General features: G+C 42.5%; 1 protein-coding gene across 4 annotated transcripts in view; it reads right to left on the bottom strand.

Annotated features, from left to right (window-relative positions):
* LOC144667987 (MAGUK p55 subfamily member 2-like) overlaps positions 1 to 13,000 on the bottom strand; it is a 645,437-nt gene that overhangs the window by 533,530 nt on the left and 98,907 nt on the right. The window contains exon 1 of one of the 4 annotated variants that reach the window (XM_078529677.1): positions 128 to 166. The exons of the other annotated variants lie outside the window; for them this stretch is intronic. The gene's annotated coding sequence lies outside the window, so the exon portion shown is untranslated. Of the gene's footprint in view, positions 1 to 127; positions 167 to 13,000 lie in introns of those variants that run through there. 4 annotated transcript variants of the gene reach the window in all.

The raw sequence follows: 13,000 nt of genomic DNA, 5'->3' as shown, positions 1-13,000 counted from the left end.
CAGGGAGAAGAGCCCTCATCCTCTTGTGGCTGATATACTGTTGCCCCTTAATCACTCTACTACAATACAGACAGAATAGTACTACATGGCATGAAATATTTATAATTAAATAGTTTCTCTTAGTTACCGCAAGTGAAAAGTGAGTGCAAAATGACTTGGTGAATTATTCTCACACTGTGAAAGACAAAATGGTCAGTGAATATTCTAGAATCAATCTTTAGTAATGACGCAGGCACATTATATAAAGTAGTTATTGGAGCTTTAAGGATCCAATAATCAGGTCATTAGAACCAAAATGCTTATGTGAATAAGTCAAGGAAACTAAAACATGTGACTTCGGAAGAGATGATCCAATATAGAAGATCTCCAATGGAAAGATGTGATTTAACAATGTTGATAAAGCCATAATCAAAATTCACACAAGCCAAATAAAAACAGATTAATGGGAGAAGATTCAAAGGACTAATGTGGCTAAGTAGAATTGTAAGATATGGTACCGGGGTTAAGCACAGGCTTTCAGAATAGCAAAACAAATTCAGCAGGTCAAAAGATTATAAGGGCAAGCAGAAATAACTGAGGAAAGCAACAAAAGAAGCCTTGAGATAACAAAAGATTTGAGAGCAACAACACAGGGTTTTCAAATAATATATACAATAGGTGAACACAAATATTGGTCTACTTTTCAAAATGGAAGGAAATTGGATTCCAGGAACACATAGGTTTATAGAATTGGGAATGTCCTGCATCACCACAGTGACTAGATATCAGAAGCACTTCATTGGTGGTAAAGCACTTTGGGATGGTCCTGAGGTCATGAAAGGTACCATATAATGAGGAAGAACTTGCATTTTTATTGCACCTTGCAAAGCCTCAGACAATCCAAAGCACCTAACAGCTACCAAGGTACTTTTCGGATGTGGTTACTGTAGTAACGCAGAAAACTCAGCAGCCAATTTATGCACAACAAAGTCCCACAAACAGCAGTGAGATAATGACCAGCTAATTTGATTTAGTGCTGTTAGTTCAGAGTTTAATATTGGCCAGAACACTGGTCAGAACTCCCCGCACTTCTTCAAACGGTGACATGGCATCTCCCCTGACAGGTGAGAAGATGGGACTAGGATAGATACCCACATACTTACATGAACTGACCTCATATTACCACACAAAGTCAGCTCAAGGCAAGTGCACAGGGTTCTGGTCTCAGCAGCAGCAGCACCACCCTGCAACCACATTATCAACCCCTCTGTCTGCTGTGTATGTGCCGTGTTCAGCTCAGAGTTCAAAGTGAAACTGAGACTGGATCACATGACACACTTCCCTTCTAGTGATGGTATGCTGCTATCCCTTAAAGGCATATTATGAGATTTCCTCATGAATTCAGGCTGGATTCATATGCGTATGTCTCATTTCTCTTTTATCTGATCAGTAATCAGCATCTTTAGAACAGAATCCCCCCCTCTTGATGGATCAGGCAATTAAACTGTAAAATTACTGCAAGCTTTGACTTGACACAAATTACTTTTGTTGTATAGATAAATTGAAAATAAAGAGCTGATATTTTTTTTAAAATAGATGGGCTTCCTTTATTTTAATCAAAATGGGAAGTTTTCCAAACCAAATTTAATGTATCCACATCTGCTCACAAACCAGCTCAGCATATCAGTCCTAACATTGTTGCTCTACACTTCAGAGATCAGAGGCCACATCCATTTATTTTACTTATTGCTTTTTAGACGTATTTCATAATACACATTTAACATCTTAGTGGGTGGAATTAAATGGTCCAGGGACAAACTTCCATTCATGAGAAAATAAAGTACTGCCATGGACAAATTATTCAAAAGGTTTTCCTGATGATTTCAGGAATATTTAAATGGAGAGTTCAGTTAATGTCAATTTGTTTTCACCCCTCAAAATCAATACCAAACCAAGAAAAAATAATTAAGTACTTTTAAAATGAGCAGGGTCACTGGTTCCCAAATACTCACTATTTTCATTCCCTTCCCTTTTTCAGCGACTGTTTTTGGCTGAAAAGGGGTCGGTGTATAAACATGACAACATAAGAACAAGGAGCAGGAGTAGGCAATTTAGCCCCTCGAGCCTGCTCCACCATTCAATACAATCATGGCTGATCTCATTTCCCGCCTCTCCCTGTAACCTTTCAACCTATTACTAATTAAAAATCTGTCTATCTCCTCCTTAAATTTATTCAGCGTCCCGGCATACAGTGCACTCTGAGGTAGTGAATTCCACAGATTCACAACCCTTTGAGAAAAGTAATTCCTCCTCATCTCTGATTTAAATCTACCACCCCTTAGCCTAAAACTATGGCCTCTCATTCTAGAATGCCCCACAAAGGGAAACATCCGCTCCATGTCTACTTTGTCTATCCCCTTTAGCATCTTATATACCTCAATTAGATCTCCCCTCATCCTTCTAAACTCTAGCGAGTATAGGCCTAAACTGCTCAATCTCTCCTCATAAGACAAGCCCCACATCTCTGGAATTAATCTAGTGAATCTCCTCTGAACCGCCTCCAATGCAACTACATCCTTCCTCAAGTAAGGGGACCAAAACTGTGCACAATACTCCAGGTGCGGTCTCACCAATGCCTTGTACAGTTGCAACAACACTTCCCTATTTTTATACTCTAGTCCTTTAGCAATAAATGCCAAAATTCCATTTGCCTTCCTTATTTCCTTCTGTACCTGCATACTAGCTTTCAGCAATTCATGCACAAGGACACCCAGATCCCTCTGCACTAAAGCATTCTGAAGTTTCTCTCCATTTAAATAATAAGTCGCCTTTTTATTCTTCCGACCAAAATGGATAACCTCACACATATCCACGTTAAACTCCCTCTGCCAAATTTTGGCCCATTCGCCGAACCTGTCCATATCTATTTGTAAATTTCTTATTTCTTCATTGCAACTTACTTTCCCACCTATTTTGGCGTCATCTGCAAATTTAGCTATAGTACCTTCTATCCCTGAATGCAAGTCATTAATATAGATTGTAAATTGTTGGGGCCCAAGGACCGAACCCTGTTCTAGTTACACTAGTTACAGCTTGCCATCCAGAAAAAGACCCATTTATCCCGACTCTCTGCTGGTTAGCCAATCCTCTATCCAAGCTAATATATTACCCCTAACTCCGTGTGATCTTATTTTGTGTATTAATCTTTTGTGCGGCACCTTATTAAAGGCCTTCTGGAAGTCCAGATATACTACATCTACAGGATCCCCATTATTCACTTTGCTTGTCACATCTTCAAAGAACTCTAGCAAATTAGTCAAACACGATTTACTCTTCATAAAACCATGCTGACTCTGATAATGGATTCCAACAATTTCCCAACGACAGACGTTAAACTAACTGGTCTATAGTTTCCTTCATTCTGACTCCCCCCCGCCTTTTTGAATATGGACGTTATATTAGCATTTTTCCAATCCACTGGAACCTTTCCAGAAACCAATGCCAACACTCTGCCAATTTTCCCTCTTAGTGTTCAGTTGGAAGTGAACAAGAAAAAGGCCACTGACTGCTTCACCTGATGATGTGGGCCATGTGTAAGTACACCACAGCAGAATTCATAAGCTGAACACAAAGTCAGCCACCCCTCATCATCGGGCTGCCCATTCATGGTTCCAAGTAATTGCATCCTCCAGGGCACAGGTGGGATTTGCAAAGACAAGTACATTTGTCACTGTAGAATGTGAAAAGCCTAAGACTTAAAATCAATAACACTTTGAAAACACCCATAATTAATATTAGTAGGTTCCTAATTTGAAAAGAATTGCTTTACAAGGGTGGCAACAAAGTGACCATACACAAAGATAAAGTTTAACTTTGTCACCACCCTTGTCCCTGCAATGACTACAAACTCAAACATCTCTGAGACAGGTCAAACAAGAGAACAATACACAGGCTGTTGAACTTTAAAATGTAGAAAGGTTCTTTGAAACAGCTGGAAAACGGCTGACAGTTCAGTGTAAGTTGAGTTTTAATTCACTGTTAGGATGCAGCTCCTTACCATCAGGGTCAAAACAATACTTCAGCCTCCTTCAATGGAAGTCCTGTGACAACGCTATTTACCAATACAATCAGCCATACCTTAAACAAGAGCCCCATTCAGTATGACTGCTGTGTTCCCTCTCTAATTTTGCATTATTACCATGTTAAATTTGAAATGGGAGTTGCTAATTGCAGAGATTACTCAAATACTTGACAGCTGGTAACATTCTCTGGTGCACAAAAGCATATGAGCATGCAAATTGTCAGAAAGAATTATGTGCACATGAGATTTACTGAATTTCTTCTCCGTGCAACTAAAGATTTTGCTTTCCTATATAAAAGGGGGTGCATAAATATAATCCAGGAAATGACAGCTGCAGCTAAAAAAGACAAGTGACACTGATGCTTCATGATAGCTTTCTGCCAATATTTACCAGTTAGGTAAATCACTGTTAGGAGGAGATTTTTCGAACCAAGTATAATTTTGTTTTAAACTTGCATTTGCCCAGGTCTTCCAATTTTAGATTGTACATTTAGGATTGAGGGATTGATCACCTAAGTCCAACTTGCTACCTTCCACCCTAAGAGAGCTGCAGTGGCAGGCATGATAACTGAATCTATGTCATCCACACTTGTCCTATGTCACCCATTTCCCAGCAAACTACAAGTAGCAGTGTCTGACAACAACTTATATTTGTATAGCACCTGTTAACCTAATAAAATGTCCCAGGTGCTTCATAGGAGCATTATAAAACAAAATATGACACCGAGCCACAGATGGAGTTTGGTCAAAGAAGTAGGTTTTATGGAGTGTCTTAAAGGAGGAAAGCGAGGTAGAGAGATGGAGAGGTGTGGAAAGAGAATTTCAGAGCTTAAGACCTAGGGCAACAGCAGGCATGGCCAGCTACCATGGAGCAATTAAAATCGGAGATGGTCAAGAGGCCGGAATTAGATAAGCATAGATATCTCAGAGGCTTGTCAAGCTGGAGGGGATTACAGAGATAGGAATGGACGAGTCCATGGCAGATTTCAAAAAGAGGATGAGAATTTCAAAGTCAAGACATGATTCGATTGGGAGCCAATGTAGGTCAAGGAGTACTGGGACGATAGGTGAACAGGACTTGGTGCAAGTCATGGGCAGCAGAGTTTTGGATGACCTCAAGTTTATGGAGGGCAGAATATGGGAGACCAGCCAAGCAGTGCATCCCGATAGTCAAGTTCAGAGGTTGAGAGAGATGGTGGTGAGATAGAGCTGGATGTCGTCAGCATGCACGTGAAAACTAACACTATGCTTTTGGATGATATTGCCAAAGGGCAGCATGCAGATGAGATCCAGAAAGGAGCCAAGGATAGATTCTTGAGGAATACTGGGTGTAATGGTCCAGAAGCAGGAAGAGAAGTGATTGCAAGGTAGTCTGGATATGATCAGATAGAAAAGAATGGAACCAGGTGTGAGGAGTCCACTCCAGCTGGACAACATTGGAGAGTCATTGAAGGAGGATGGTATGGTCAATTATGTCAAAGGTTACAGATGGGTCAAGGAGGATAAGGAGGGAATGTTTACCTTTGTCACAGTCAGGAAGGATACAGAAGCCATCTGTAACTTTGATAAGAACAGTTTTAGTACTGTGGTAAGAACAGAAACATGATTGCAGGGATTCAAACGTGGAACTCTGGGAAGAACGGGAACAGATTTGGGAGTCGACAACATTTTCAAGGCCTTCGGAAAGGAATTGGAGATGGAATGATGGTTGGCAAGGATAATGGAGGTCAAGTGTTGGATTTTTGAGGAGTTGGAGAGATGCCGGCAGATTTAAAGGAGAGAAAGGGAAAACATCTGAAAAGAGAGAACCATTAACAATATAACTGCATTCCAAGAATAGTGACAAGTTTCAGCGGATGAAAGTAGGACCCAATAGTGTTTTACGTGGTCCAGTCAGTCCTGGCATGGATGGCTAAACCAATTGTCTGCTATAACCTCCCAAGTCTGCATCTTGAGGGCTTAAGGGAGCGCAACCTTCATTTGCTTACATTCAAAATAACAGGGTCGCCAAGAGTGCTACACTTTGTAAAAATGGGTACTATTTGCACCATAAAATCTTAACAGCACAGAAGGCAGCCAGTCAGCCCATCATATCTGTGTCAGCTCTCCTGCTCTTTCCTCATCACCTTGATAAATTTTTCCTTTTCAAAGGCAGAGTCAACTTCCTTTTGAAAATTATTATTGAATCTGCTTCCATTACCTTTGCAGGCTGCACATCCCTGATTCTATTCACTAGAATGTAAAAAATAGATTGCAATAATTACCCTATGCATGACAAATTATGCCATAATAAGGAACAGAATGCCTTTATTTCTCAGAAAACCATTGCTATGCCAAAAGAATTTAATCTCAAGAGACAAGACCATGCATCACATTTTAAATATGATCAGGTAGAAGAAACGCAGTGCAGCAAATTGTGTGCTGGGAACAATGGCTTTCATAGAATCATAGTAATGTACTGAACAGACTAAGTCCATTTAGTCCATCATGTCCTGCCAGCTGAAAAAGGGTTATTCAGCCTAATCCTATTTTCCAGCTCTTGGTTTGTAGCCTTGTAGGCTACAGCACTTCAACTACGCTTCCAAATACTTCATAAATGCAATGGGGAGTTTATGCCTCTGCTATTCTTAGAGGCAGTGAGTTCTTTTAGATACCCAAGAGTTGCCACCTGGCCAGGCATTGGTGGAAGAGCAACAAGATGCTGGAGATGGAGCAACACTGTCACTCAACCACACCCCCGCAGCCACCAGCTCAGATGCTAACACAAGCAATTTAGAAGATAGCATAGAGGTGGCCTCAGCACATGTGAGACACCAGGCACGTGTCCTGCAGTCAGGATAGTTTGCAAGGGTTGCATGGATGCCAGTACACCAGAGGCTGAGGTCACACATCAGTTCTGCTGCAGAGGATTCATATGAGGCCTTCTACAATGGAGCGGGTTACAGAAGGCAGTAGATGGCATGCACAAATGAAATGCTTAGTGCATAGGCAAGCCTACCAGAAAGCCTATGTGCAACATCAAGGGTCCAGCACCAACTTTTCACTTGGCTTTGCACAGAGCTCGGAGGGCAGTCCTTACCAGCATGGAAGTGACAATCAACTCCATTAACGGTCTTATAGACCCAACCATGAAATCGGGTGGGATCCCCCAGTCCTTCCGAAAGTGAGTGGACTTTTGGCTGGGCTGCCAAATCTCGCGCGGTAGGTCCCACCACAACAGGGCCAGAAACTCCCAGCCATAGTGGCTGAGATCTCAGCTTCCATTGCAATACAAGCAGAAACCACTCACCATCTGGATGCTGTGATTTCTGTCCAGCAAGGTTAGGCTGCTGTCTTCATGGTTAGGGATACCAGTGTTCAAATAGGGCTTGAAGGGTGCTTCAGGAATCCAGCCATCTGCCTTCCAACAGGTTACTAGGATTGCGGAGGTGCCTTCCCCGGGGAAGTGGCTTTGGTTCCATGGGTCTGCTGACTTCTCGCAAGATGACAGCCTTTGTTCTCCCATCACTCTGCAGTTGCTGTTGCCTGTCCACCAGACTGCAGACCCCCAGACTGAGATGGTACAGTCCAAAGCCAGGCCTTCTAGGCTCAGAGCTGCAAGAAAACATTTTCCAAGGCCAACGGCAGCTTCCGACACTGTAAATCAGCAACCTTCCACCAGACTAGAATAGCACTGCCTGGAAGCACTAGCACAGACAAAGGCACATGGAAGATATTAGGAAATAGAGACAGTTTAAGTAAGCTATATTTGTATTTGTGGGTGTTAGGAATGAGTTTTAGCTTTAAAGTTTAAGTTTGATTTGTATTTCAGTATCTGTGTGTTAAGAAAAGGTCAAATGGAGTTTTAGTTTCACTTTAAAAAGGTAATTGCATTTCTAATGGAGAGTTTTACAACTAAGCTAGGCAAACAAGACTAGAAAAAAGTGCTGTTGCTTAGCAACAGGAGTCCAGAGAGGCAGGTCCCTCCCGCAGATACCAAAGAAGAGAAACAGTAGCTCGATTTTCAAAGTTGTTTTGAATTCAGTTGGTTTGAAAGTAGCTGCCAGGAAAGACTTGGGTAGCCAGTACCAAGCTAAAGACAAGACCCCAAAATCCAGGGCAGTTGAACAGAGGAAAGTCCTAAGCAGACCTTCTAGTCAAAGGAAGGATAAGAACTTGGAAAAAGTCCTGTTAAGTGAAGTTAAGGGTGAGGGGCAGAGAGAAAGACTACAAGCTTCAGATTTAATGAGACAAAAGCTGCAGAAAGCAGATTTAAAGTGAGAACAGCTTGCTAGAGGCACGAAGGTCCAAAGAGACAACTGAAGCTCTATAACTCTTTGCTATGGCTATATGAAGCAGTGGTACTATTGATGGCTGAGGCAGTGAGAGAGTATGTGTGGAAGACAGCTTGAATGCATGTGGTGACCCAGGGGAGACGAACATTGGAAGGATATTTTGAAACCCTGGAGGTGAACCCTTACAGAAGGCATCTGATAGAAAGCGTTGGCTTGGGAGAAGATTCCAAAGCGAGTTCTTGGAGAGTGGAGATTGGAAACCCTCATGTGAAAGGAAGAGCTCAGTAGGACTTGTTGGCTAATGGTGTGACAAGCGTCTGGGGGAGTTGAGGAAAGATCCATAGCATCTGGTTGAGGTGGCATCCGTCATTTAGTTTCAGAGTGTGCTGTGTCTGACCATAGGGTGCCTATTGGTTTACATGGACTGTGTACTTACTGTGAACATTAGAGAATAAGATAGCTTTTATAACTTGTGTTAAGCTTACAAATCTGTATGCATCTGTAAAGGTATAGTTGTGGGTGAAGGAGTATTGTAATATAGTTCATCTTTTCTTGTTGAATAAATGTTTTTATTCCTTTAATAAAAGTTCATCAGCTGGCTCCTGTGACTCTGTTCAGTGGCTACTCTCCACATATCTAAACAAACAATTCAACGTTAGGATCTATCAAGCTGGGTTCTACTCTGGGATCAGGCTTGTCCAGGGATAACCTCAGCTGGGATCATAAAGATAAGAACTGGGAATGCACAAGGGTGATAACTTGCCAGTAGTATGCTATATGGCATGCTTAGATTTAAAAATCTTGTTTGGAATGTTTATTTTGTGTAAGCTTTCATTTTAGCATTGTGATTAAGCAGACACTGATGGTCAGTGACAGAGGGAAGGGAAGGTATGGCGCTGATGGGGAATGGGAAATGCAGGTTACATTTTCTGGTAGTGCAGTCAGATGAGTTGTACAAGGACAACCCAATCAGAAAGGCGCTGTCCAGGTTTCCTCCTCACTTTCTCTTCATCCTCCTGCTGATCAGCTGATCGCTGTATAACTGGCAGCAAGGGCTGTGTCCTCGTGATGGTAGGATTGTGCAACATGCAGCAACTCAAATCTTGACATGTGCATTGCCAAGTACTACAGGGCTCCGCCAGATTGGTCCAGGCAGCAGGGGCGTTGTTTAAGCATACCAATGGCCTGTTCTGTCACATTTAGTGTGGCAACATTGCTTTCATCGTATGCATACTGCACATATGTACGTGCGTTACATACCAGAGGCATGCACCACGCTGTCAAAGGATAGCCCTCGTCACCGGTAGCCACCCTTTAGTTTGCCGTGGTGGCTCAAATGCAGATGGTAGAGCAGACTGCTTCAGATCAAAGGCATCATGACTGCTGCCAGGGTATCAGACATTGACCATGGTCGCATGCCTGCTGGACATTCAAGGGGTGGAATCCCTTTCAGTTGCCGTACATCTTAGAGTTGGCATGTGGTGTCCACAACTCAATATGCAGCCAATACCATACTGCACAAAGGGGAAGCCTGAAATCCTCAAAAAGCTGTGTGCCCACTCAAGAGAAAATTACATCCAATCAGCTCTCTTTAAAGAGGGAGCCTCGGTGACCTCCCTTACAAAACAGTGGGTGGCAAACTGCAAAATGTTGCAGATATCTTCTGCTCCAGCCTGGAAGGAGCCTGATGCATGGACGTTCATGACCATGGTCACCTTTGCTGCACCCATATTTGGGAGCAACTTGTTTATGCAGAAGCGATGAAGGTCCTCCAGAACCTTCAACACCACTCCCTGCAGGCTTTAGAAACTTTAAAGAACTCCAGAAAACACCAAGCACTTGTACAATCATAGCACAACTGCCAGCAGAAACCAATCAGCAACAAACATGGAAGTAGTTGATGGCCCCTTTAAATAGCACTGATGGGGTTTTCTTCCCGTTGCTGAATGCGTTCAGAGATCTGAGCTTCATAGAGGGCATTAGCTGGAAGCACTGGCATCAAACTGACATTGTACATGCTATTGGTGGACACTCAGGGTGCAGGTACTATTACCTCACCACTATGGCATCCAACATGGTCAGCACCAGAAGTGTGCACGCAGCTGTGGATGCCATTCTGAACCTGTAAAGGCACCCAAAAGTCAGGGACAACAAATCCAAATTTTGAGCCCTTTGTACCGTTATTGAAACCATGTTCCAAGGATGCACTTCTGAAGTAATCTGCAGTTTAAACATAACAATAATCTTATTCCCCCCAAAAAAAAACAGACATAGCTATCAAGATACATTGGCTGAGTAACAAATTAATTGTCTTGCCTCCGCAGCAACTGACTGCAAAGGTCAATGACTTTAATTTCTTTTGCTCCTGGTTTTGATGAGAAGTGGCATTTCTGCTGCTGTGTAATTAGTCGATTTCATTCATTGATGCAATGCAGATTCGACGTTCAGTAATGAACCGGACAAAGTAAAAAAATATCTTGGCTCCTCGACCGAGATATTAAGAGAGTGTTGATGTACCATGAATCATCACGCATGATGGGACGCGAGATTGATTTGATATGGCTCAGGAAACAGAAATTGAAAGATGAGCTCCAAATCAGTCAGCAGACAGAACAGCACGAGGAAGTACTCCATTGTGATGGCATTAAAATGGATCAGGTGATAGTGAGCATGGTGCAGATAGTGAACTTTATTAGGTCAAGCCGTTCAAATCACAACCAGTCTCACAGCATACTTAAGTGGTCGAAGCGGAACGTGATTGCATGGGGACGGGATATCTCAGCCGGAAAAAGCTCATCCAATGACTTGCTAAGCTTTGTGAAAACAGATGAAGGAAAGCTCAAGAGTTATTTGATCTATGGTTGCATTGTAACCTATTGTTTCTAGTTAGCTGTATGGATTGAGCTGAATGTCAACTTGCAAGATCATCATCACATAATCACAGAAACTATCAATCCTCCAGAAACCTCCGAACTGAGCCTTCAAATCTGGGAAGAACAGCTCCATAATCCACATCTTATACATGATACGGATAGGGTAGGAAAGATAAATGAATCCCCCACTCCAAAATTCCCTTACTATCCACAATCAGTGGGATTTTTTTGGAAAAGGTAGACGTGTGCATTTTGAAGCCCACTTTAGTGGTGCAGTGGTCAATGTAAAGAACCAGCAGCAGACTTTTGTAGGTGAGAAGATTTTTTTTGATTCGCACACTCACTGAAAATCTAAACACCACCTCACACCACACATTCAAGGAAGTACAATTCAAGAAGGCAGTGTACTTCTACAAGGTATAAGCCAAAAGAATAGTTAACAATTCATCTGCCTGGCTTGCTGTGAAAGATCAGTCATTGTGGGCCCAAGAAAGGAAGGAATCTTTGACCACTCGAAATGACGTTCAGATGGGCTCAAAAAGCTGAAGTCAGATATCCGGATTGTTTCAGGGTTCCCTTGAAGAGATGAATGTTCAGCAGGTCACAAAGCTAGACACTTGTGATTTTCGTATCAGGAGGTCAAATTTCTTTACAGGCGTACATGGCAGGCTGGGAGACTTTTAATAACTTTACAGCCTGCCAGTTCTTAAAAGGAAAGGTGCACTGCCTTTTCTGCAGCTGCTAAAGTTTGCAGAGCTCTTCTGAAGACTGCCCAGGTCGTTTCTATGTCTTTCGAAAAAAACTAATTGTCCCCAGTCAGTTTCAGTCACATGACCAATACTGGTATAGTCTAACCAGAATGGTTTGGGAAGTCTAAAGACACCACTACATTACAGGAGCTAGATGGTGGTCTTTCACATTTAGCTTGTGGATAACTGGTCTCATGAGCTCTCTTTCATTAAATTGCCAACTTGGAGACATAGGCCGGAATTTTCAGGCCCGGCCACCATGGCAGGCTCGCCCGCAACAGGGCCAGCGAGCCACTGATATCTCTATTCACATCAGCGGGACCAGAAGATCAGGCCAGCATGAGGGGTGGAAAATTCCGGCCATAGAGTCTAGAAGTCAATTGGTTCTGTGTTTGGAGTAAATGTCAAACAATGACAGGTGTGAATTCCACATGTCTGGACATGTCCATTCAAGGGGATGTCCCCCACCCAGGATGATTCAATTAGGAACTTTCCAGAAGCTTGAGATCATATGAACATACGAATTAGGAGCAGGCCACTCGGCCCCTCGAGCCTGCTACGCAATTCAATTAAATCATGGTTGATCTGAATGTAACCTCAGCCCCATATCCCTGCCTACCCCCAATAACCTCACCCCCTCCTTGTTAATCAATAATCTATCTAGCTCTGCCTCATCTCTGTCTTAAATGAGTGGTTCCTTATTTTTAAAACAGTGACCCCCTAGTTCTAGATTCTCCCTCAAGAGGAAACATCCTCTCCACATCCACCCTGTTAAGACCCCTCAGGATCTTAAAGACTTCAATTAAGTCACCTCTTACTTTTCTAAATTCCAGTGGATACAAGCCTAACTTGTGCAGTCTTTCCTCATAAGGCAACCTGCCCATTCCAGGTATTAGTCTAGTAAACCTTCTCTAAACTGCTTCTAACACATTTACATCTTTCTTTAAATAAGGAGACCAGCACTCTACCCAATACTCCATGTGATCTCACCAATGCCCTATACAACTGAAGCATAACCTCCCTACTTTTGTAATCAATTCCCCC

The sequence above is a fragment of the Cetorhinus maximus genome, chromosome 25 (genome assembly GCF_964194155.1).
Source record: "Cetorhinus maximus chromosome 25, sCetMax3.hap1.1, whole genome shotgun sequence".
In the NCBI taxonomy this organism is placed as follows: domain Eukaryota; kingdom Metazoa; phylum Chordata; class Chondrichthyes; order Lamniformes; family Cetorhinidae; genus Cetorhinus; species Cetorhinus maximus.
Note: the sequence above shows the minus strand (reverse complement) of the source record. Positions and strands in the feature narration are given on the sequence as shown.